This window comes from Hemicordylus capensis, chromosome 2 (genome assembly GCF_027244095.1).
Source record: "Hemicordylus capensis ecotype Gifberg chromosome 2, rHemCap1.1.pri, whole genome shotgun sequence".
Lineage (NCBI taxonomy): Eukaryota > Metazoa > Chordata > Lepidosauria > Squamata > Cordylidae > Hemicordylus > Hemicordylus capensis.
The window spans coordinates 391,262,896-391,271,797 of NC_069658.1; positions in this window are offsets into that span (position 1 = coordinate 391,262,896).

The window sequence follows — 8,902 nt, forward strand, 5'->3', positions numbered from 1 at the left end:
AAGATTCTGATCCATCAGTCTCAGAAGTGCTTGGGAGATTTTGATACAGAAAGTCAGTCTTGGGATAGTGGGACTGTGCAGCACGACCCTTGAACAATGCTAGACTTATGGCCAGGTTCTTTGCATATGTGACTTTTCTGATCTCCCTTGCCAGCACATGGACACCTCTCTCCTGGACTTTAAAATACAAGTCCTGTATTCCAGGTACCATGTGGAAGGGTGCAAAGTGGGGGTGTCCAGGGTGCCCAACAGATGGCTCTTCATAACAATTTAACAACCACTACTACTGTGAATATTTATATACTGCTTTTCAACAAAAGTTTTCAAAGCAGTGCACTCAGGAAAATATAAACAAACAAATAAAGATGGTTCCCTTTTCCAAAATGGCACCCATCTTCTCCATACCTGAGGCCATGGCAACTAAGGAAACAGCTTCCTGCTGTGGTTGTCTGAGTATCTAGGACAAGAGTTTGCAGGCAAGAGCATGCTCCAGCAGGGATTGCTGGGACAATGCCCATACGCAATATTCTATTCAGGCCCAGGTTGGGGTGGAGTACACAATCAGCCCAAACCGTTGTGTGGAGTAACACTGTTTATAAGGGCACTTATGTATTTATTATAAATTTAGACACTACCCTTGAATGTGCCTAAAATGTTTCCAAGACTACTTACAAAGGACAGTGAAGCCATCCAAAATTGCAGTGCTTTGCCACTATAAGTGCTGGGATACATCTCTCAGTGTGGTACAGCCACTTAGAATTGCAGAGCTCTTTCTGGCTCTGTCTAGAACCACTCCCCACAAAACTCTGAGGCTACACACACACACACACACACACACGGCAGACCCTGACTTTCCTTCCCCCTGCTGATTAGACCGCCAATGCATCACATAATAGCCCCCCCCAAAAGTGCAACTTTTTTCTGGCTATTATGTGACACATTGGAAGTCTAACTGGCAGGAAAAGAAGCTGGGATCTTTCATTTAAAATATGAATACTTAGTTGTGAAGACTGCTCTGAAGAAGCAATAGATGGCAGTGAGGAAAACTTCCTAGTGTGATTTCCTGAATATGGCAGATAGTAACTATGCAGACAAAGGCATAGGAAGTTTAAAACTGTTTCAACTGTGGCTGAAGTCCCTGAGGCATTCTGTAATGGGTGGATGGATGGATGTATCATAACTCATTGATAAAGAATGAGCAATTTCTTGAAAACAGCCATTTGGGCCTGTCAGGAGAGAGATGAAAAATATATAGATGTTAAAATTAAAATAAACAATATGTTGTAACAACACTTTCCTTCCCCAGGCTGCGAAAGGAATTCTTCAGGGCAAGACATAATGTTCTCCCCTCTGCACTCCTTCAGGGTAGATACTCAAAAGTGTCCTAGGCTAAGAGAACTTGCTCATGCAGGGCAGAGGAGTTAGAAACGAATCCAGCATGTCCTTTTATAAAGGTAAAGTTGCGCCATTGAGTCAATATCAATACCTGGCGACCCTGTGGTTGTCTTTGGCAGAATACAGGAGAGGTTTCCCATCGCCTCCTCCCGCGCAGTGTGAGATGATGCCTTTCAGCATCTTCCTATATCGCTGCTGCCAGATATAGATGTTTCCCATAGCCTGGGAAACATACCAGCGGGGATTCAAACTGGCAACCTCTAGCTTGCTAGTCAAATCATTTCCCCACTGCGCCATTAGGTGGCTATGCCCTGTTATACTGCCCCTTTTATAAGGACTCCTGTAAAAGATAGATTTCGCCTCTATTGCAGAAGCATGTGGACAGACTGGAGGGGTTCTATACTAAGCTATTGCTCTCTGATACAAATCAATCCATAACCTTCATGGTAGCTAAATTCTGTGTAGCAGTAGTGAAAACACAATAACAATTGACACAGTCATGATCCAGTTGGTAGTAATATATTTCTTTTATTGTTTTTTTCACTCTCTATTTGATCTTTGATTGAAATAAATATTGATTGAACAATTGTTTGTGGACCTTTGATTTGTTAAAAACCCATTTATTTATTTATTTATTTATTTATTTATTTATTATGCTGCCACCACCAAATTAAATCCTAATTTGGGTTTCTAACACTGACTTTGGTTTTGTGCCCCAGTGGTAATTTGGGCAGAAGTAAGTAGACACAGTTGAAACAGTTTTAAAGTTCTAAACCAAAGAAAATAACTTTATTCTTGTACAATAGCTTCAGTGGTTTCTTATTCTCTACAATGTAAAGTCAAACCCATAATGGTTTCTGAGACAAAGTAACAACCTTAGAACTGACAAGACTACACAATCTCTTATATTTTGAACTTGTATTCTAACTCAGGTATTTATATAAGATTGGGTCAGTATATCAACAAAGGTTTTACTTTCAAGGTACTGAGATGACTGTCTAGAAATTGTTGGGAATTATCTCTGGTAGGAGAAACCCTTTTTCATTATAGCAGAGTGCACAGAGGCACTACACAGCGAAATTTAGTTAGGCATGTGTGTATGCTGAGAGTAAAGTAACTTGGAGGCAGTTCATAGTTTCAAATCAATATATAAGGCATTTATTAAGGAACTCCATTCTAGATAGGAAAGTGAGGAGTTAGGATCTCTAATCTAGCTAGCTAGTTGGATGCAGATGGATTCTGCATCTCTACACACATGGTGCAGGGGAGAAGAGCTTGCATGTTGCAAGGCAGAAGGAACAGGAAGAGAAGAGAGGAAGGAAATGGCTGGAAGGAAGGAAGTCCCTACGATTAGCAGTCTACATTCCAAAGGGATAGTGTCAAAGCAGTAGAGAAGGGATGACCAAGTCTTGACCCTCTAGCCCTCTGACTCACTAGTCTGCCCTTCTGTGTCACTGAGACAAGAGACAGCGCAAAGTCCTTAACTTCCAACACCCCCTCTTGATGTCTCGTGACTCAGTTCACAAGATTCATTTTCTCTCTCAGCTTTTCAAAGCAGGGCCTTGGAAGTGGCTTAGTGAGTATATCTGCAAGCATTTCATTTGTTGGGCAGTAGATCAGCTTGATTAGTCCATCCTTTTGCAGATTTCTCACTACATGGTACTTCACATCAATATGCTTGGTACGCCTCTTTACATCTTCTTTTTTGGAAAGTTGAATGCAGCTTTGGTTGTCTTCATACACTGGTATGGGCTGAGGTACATCTATGCCTAGATCTTTCAGAAGTTGACACAGCCATTGTATCTCGTGACAGCCCTGTGCAGCTGATACATATTCTGCTTCAGTGGTTGATGATGCTTTTATGTTTTGCTTGGTGCTTGACCAGCTTATGGCTCCATCTCCATAGAAAATTATGTGGCCGCTGGTGGATTTCCTTTCCGTTAGGTCTCCACCCCAGTCTGCATCTACGTATGCTTCTAGTTTTGGTTGACTATTAGCTGACAGCTTGAGCTTAAAGTGTACAGTACCCTTTAGGTACCTAACAAGTCTCTGAATTGCATTCCAGTCCTTCTGTTGGTGATGCAGTCTTTCTGCAAAGTAAGCCAACTGCTGTACTAATATCTGGCCTAGTAAGTGTGCTAATGTATAGAAGCTTACCCAATGCTTCACGATATGTATGGTTGTCAGATAGTGGCTCAGTTTTATCTTCTTGCTTTATGTAGTTCATTTCCATTGGAGTTGGTGTAGGATTATCATCTTCCAGTCTGAGCAGGTTTATCAAGTCTTTAATTTTCTGTTCTTTGTTGATTAGGAAACTTCCATCTTTCTCTCTTTGTACTTGAATGCCCAAGTAGTGTGCAATGTTGCCAAGTTGCTTGACTTCCACATCTCTGTTCAGATGATGCATTATTTCCTTGCTGTCATCTGGATTCTCATAGGCAAGAATCAAATCATCAACATACGCCAAAATGTAAGTCCATTTGCCATCTCTGCATTTCATGTACAGGCAGGGATCAGCTTCACTTCTTTTGAAGTTTGCTTGAAGCAGCATATCATTCAATTTTGTGTTCCATGCTCTGGCAGCCTGTTTTAAACTATAAATGCTGTTTTGCAGTTTGCATACAAGGTCCTCTTTGCCTTTCTCTAAGAAACCTGGTGGTTGTTGCATGTAAATGTCCTCTTCTAGTTGGCCATGCAAGAATGCAGTTTTCACGTCTAGGTGTTCAACATGCATTCCTTTGCTAGTAGCAATACTTCACAAAGTCCTTACTGTGGTATGTTTAACCACTGGTGCAAATGTTTCATCATAATTTTCTCCATATTTCTGTGAATATCCTTTTGCTACTAATCTGGCTTTGTAGCGCTGAATCTTAACATTGGCATCATGTTTGAGTTTGAAAACCCATTTGCAGCCTATAACTTTCCTTCCTTGAGGTAACTTAGTAAGAGTCCAGGTTTTGTTTTTCTGTAGAGCCTCAAGCTCTTCAATTGCAGCTTGTTTCCACTTCTGGGCTTCTGGTTGTGGTAGCTGGGATATTTCCTCCCATGATGAGGGTTCTGGTTGTTCTGCCGTTCTTGCGAGGTAGGACAGTCTCGGGGCTGGAACACCTCTGGTTGAGCGCGTTGATCGCCTCACCTCACCCTCTGTGGTCTCTTCCATTATCTCAGGTGTGTCTGGTGGATTGCTGGGGGTCTCTGTGTCGAGCGTGCTTGGATCTTGATCTGCTGTCTCCTCCTCCTCAATTCCTCTGAGATCAGGAAGCATAATCCAGTCGTTGGGGTGTTTGGACTAGTTGCTTGCTTCGGTGTAGGCCCCCTCTGAAGACGTAGCTCTTTCATTCTCATCAAAATACACCGATCTGCTTATGGTTATCTTGTTGGTGTCAGGATCCAGAATTCTGTAGCCTTTAGATTGCGCTGAGTAGCCTACAAAAATCCCTTTTGTGGCCCTAGCTCCTAACTTAGACCTTTTTTCCTTTGGGGTGTATGAGTAAGCCGTGCTTCCGAAGACACGCAAATGTGTCATGGACGGCTTATGACCATGCCAAAGTTCATATGGTGCTGTTCCTACAGGCTTTGTGTGTATTCTGTTTTGTATGTATGTAGCAGTCATGATGCCTTCTCCCCAGAGTTTCTGTGGGAGGTGTGCATCAGCAAGCATGCATCTTACCATGTCCAGGAGGCTTCTATTTTCTGACACTTCATTCTGTGATGTGTTGGAAGCCACCGTGGTTTGATGCACGATTCCATGTTCTCTCAGGAACTGCTGTGTGGTGCTGGACATATACTCTCCTCCATTGTCTGTGCACAGGATCTTTGGCTTCCACCCAGATTTGTTGCTTGCCATGGCCACGTAGTCTTGGAGTTTCTCGAGCATCTGTGATTTCTCCTTTAATAGAAAGACAACTGAATATTGTGTATAATCGTCAGTGATAAGAAATATCTGTGATTACCTATGGTTGCTGGCAGTGGTCCAGATATATCGCTGTGGATCAGCTCCAGGGGTCTTCTGGTCTTCCTTTCACTCTGCTTAGGAAATGGCTTGTTAACTGCTTTGGACTCAAGACAACAAACACAGTTAGTCAAAATGTCACATGGTACAAAATCAATGCCATTAGTTAATCCCTTTTCCTTCATGTTCTGGATTGACTCATAGCTCCTGTGTCCCATGCGTCTATGCCTCAGTTGCAAGCAGTTTTCATACAGGCATGACTGAGCAAGGTTCACTTCATTGGGCTGGTATGCCTCAGGTTTGGACCGGGCTGGTCTTTCTCTGTCTGTCTTTGATACAGGTTGCTCCTGCACACTGTATAGGCCTTTGCATTTAGAACCTACAAGGCAAACTTCTCCATTCTGGGTAACAACACATTGTCCATTTCTAATATACAGTTCACAGCCTTGTTTCTCTAGTTTGGATATTGAAAAAAAGGAGCTTGAGAAGTCAGGGATATACAAAACATCTCTCACAAAAAAATGTTTAATTGATCCATCTAATAACTTGCAATACAAAATTCCTTCGCCTTTCTTCTTTGCTTTAATTGTAGTATTATTGCCCAAATGAACAATCTCCTCAGGAATATCAAAAAGTTCAGTATAGAAATCCAAATTATTCGAGATATGAACTGTGGAACCACTGTCTAAAATGCATCTTCCATTTTCTTGAAACAGTGAAGCAATGAAATTCTTATTTGAATCTGTACGCTTAAAGTCCTTATTTAAATCTCTTTCTGTACAATCAACTCTTCTTGTCTGATTCGTGGGACAGTTGGCCACCTTGTGGCCAAATTGGTTACACAGAAAACATCTAAAGGCATTAGTCCCAGTTGGCCTCATTCCAGGAGTAGTCTCCCTGCTGGTGGTCATGTGTCCTCGCTCTCTGGATTGAGTTCCCTTGGCAATGAAGCCAGACCTCTTTGTATGCAAATGTGGGGGGCCCATGTGGTTTCCTCTTGCAGCATTCCCTCCCCACCTTGGGTTTCCTCTGGAATGGCCAATTGTTGCTTTAAGAACAAAGTTACTTGCCAATTCACCTTCATAGCGAGAATTCAAAACTTTCCTTCTGTTTGCCTCAGAAGATATCGTTTCCACTGCTTTCTCCAAGGTTAGAGTGGTGTAGACTTCTAATTGTCCGATTATATTGCTATAGCTGGGCTGCATGCTTAGGAACAGAGCTTCCAGTTTCTGACTCTCTGTAAATTCCTCCATTGCAGCTTTAAATTGAAAGAAAAAAATCTTCCAGCAGTCCCGCATGCATGGCAAAACAGTCCCCGTCTTTATACTGGAGATTCTGCATTTTCTTTCTCAAATTATAGATGTATGCCCACCCCTTTTTCATATGCAAGGTATCTAGCTTGCTTAGCATTTCCTTTGAGGTCTCAAGATCACATATAGTAGAAAGAAAAATTTTACTCATGGAAGCAGCTGTCAGGCCTTGAGTTTTAGCATCTTTGAGCAGCCACATCTCTTTAGCAGTTTTCTCAGCAGCTGTGGTTCCATCTGTGCGGCGGGGGTGGTGGTGGTCTTCTTCAGTTACTTTTTGGAGTCCTTCTGCTTTCAATGCAAGCCTCAGTCGAGTTTTCTATTCCAAGTAATTGCCTGGGTTCAGGATAGTCAGCCTGAGCTTTCCCTCTAGGTAAGTAGCCATCCTCACTGAGCTCCGTAAAAGGCAGCTGCTGTAGATTAGCAATTCAAAGTGTCCATGGCTAGATCTCACTGGATCTCCTGGAACAAACTTAAACTATTCAGTTGCAGTACACGCAGCTCAAAATACTGGGCTCCCATAACCTGTTGGGAATTCTCTCTGGTAGGAAAACCCCTTTTTCATTATAGCAGAGTGCACAGAGGCACTACACAGCGGAATTTAGATAGGCATGTGTGTATGCTGAGAGTAAAGTAACTTGGAGACAGTTCATAGTTTCAAATCAATATATATGGCATTTATTAGAGAACTCCATTCTAGATAGGAAAGTGAGGAGTTAGGATCTCTAATCTAGCTAGCTAGCTGGATGCAGATGGATTCTGCATCTCTGCACACATGGTGCAGGGGAGAAGAGCTTGCATGTTGCAAGGTAGAAGGAACAGGAAGAGAAGAGAGGAAGGAAATGGCTGGAAGGAAGGAAGTCCCTAAGATTAGCAATCTACATTCCAAAGGGATAGTGTCGGAGGAGTAGAGAAGGGATGACCACTGTCTTGACCCTCTAGCCCTCTGACTCACTAGTCTGTCCTTCTATGTCACTGAGACAAGAGACAGCGCAAAGTCCTTCACTTCCAACAGAAATAACAGGTTCTTTAGACTTTCAACACCTTCAAGTTGTGCACATGACCTCGCTGGGGAGGGCGGATGGGCTGCAGGGGAGACATGAACTTGCCTGCCTTCCCTTTGCTGCACTTTGCACCCACGTAAGTTGCAGTGTGGCAGAGGGAGATGCTGGGAGCAGGAGGGCTTCCCCCAGGGTGCCCCAGGGCACGAGTGTGGTGGCTGCAGTGGTGGCATGCTTATTAGAGCAACCATGGTACTTGGTGCAGCCACTTGCCCCCTCCTCCACCCTGGCTCACTGCCGGAAATGGCAGCAGGCTGGGGCGGGGACGACATAGAACCTGGCAGCGATTGCCCAGATTGCTGGCTGAGATTAAGCGAACCACAGATTCACTCAAGCTCAGCTAAGTGCCGGGTTTGAAAGTGGGGCTTGGCGCGGGTGTAGCGCCAGGAGGGACCTCACTCCCAGCACATCACCCATGAAGCCTAACCCACGCTGGACTGCGCTAGGCTGGGTTAGGTTGCATGTGTGAATACCCCTACAGGGATACAACCTCCCTGGCTGTATATCCTGTGTAATCAACCATACACTCCCAGCATTGACATTTGATACTCAAGCTTGATTTACAGAGGTCATGCCTGGTGTGTAAAACCTATACACCAACCTCCCAATTCCACCCTCAGTCCTGCCCTAGAGACTCTAACCAGAGAGCCTGTCTCTTGCTCTAACTGTCCCTATCTGACACTGTCAGTTAACTCCAACGGAATTTTATAGCCACTTGTTCACTCCGTTCCAAAGCCCTCCCCTTAGGAATTGTCTCCAAAGGAGGTTCCTGTTTAAATTCCTCTTCATTAACAGTGTTTATTAGCCAATCACCACAGGGCCTGTATAACAATCCAAAACTGTCCAGCCTTGTCACACAATCTACAATCTATTAGTCATGACTAAGCACCTCTGAAGTAAAGGAGACAAGTTAGTCATTATTATGGTTTCAATGGGAAGTTATTTATGACTAACTTAGTCTGGATCCTGCCCAACAAAACGGGAGAGATCTGCACTGGATTTTATACCAGTTAAATTGTCATGGCTTCCTTCAAATAATCATGGGAACTGGGATTTGATGGAGGGAGCCCTAGAATTCTTTATTAGATAATCCTAGCTTGTTCACAGAACTATAGTCCCCACAATTCCCTGGGAGAAAGAATTACAATTAAACAAGTTTAGGTCTATGGTGTAGGTGTGCCCTAACC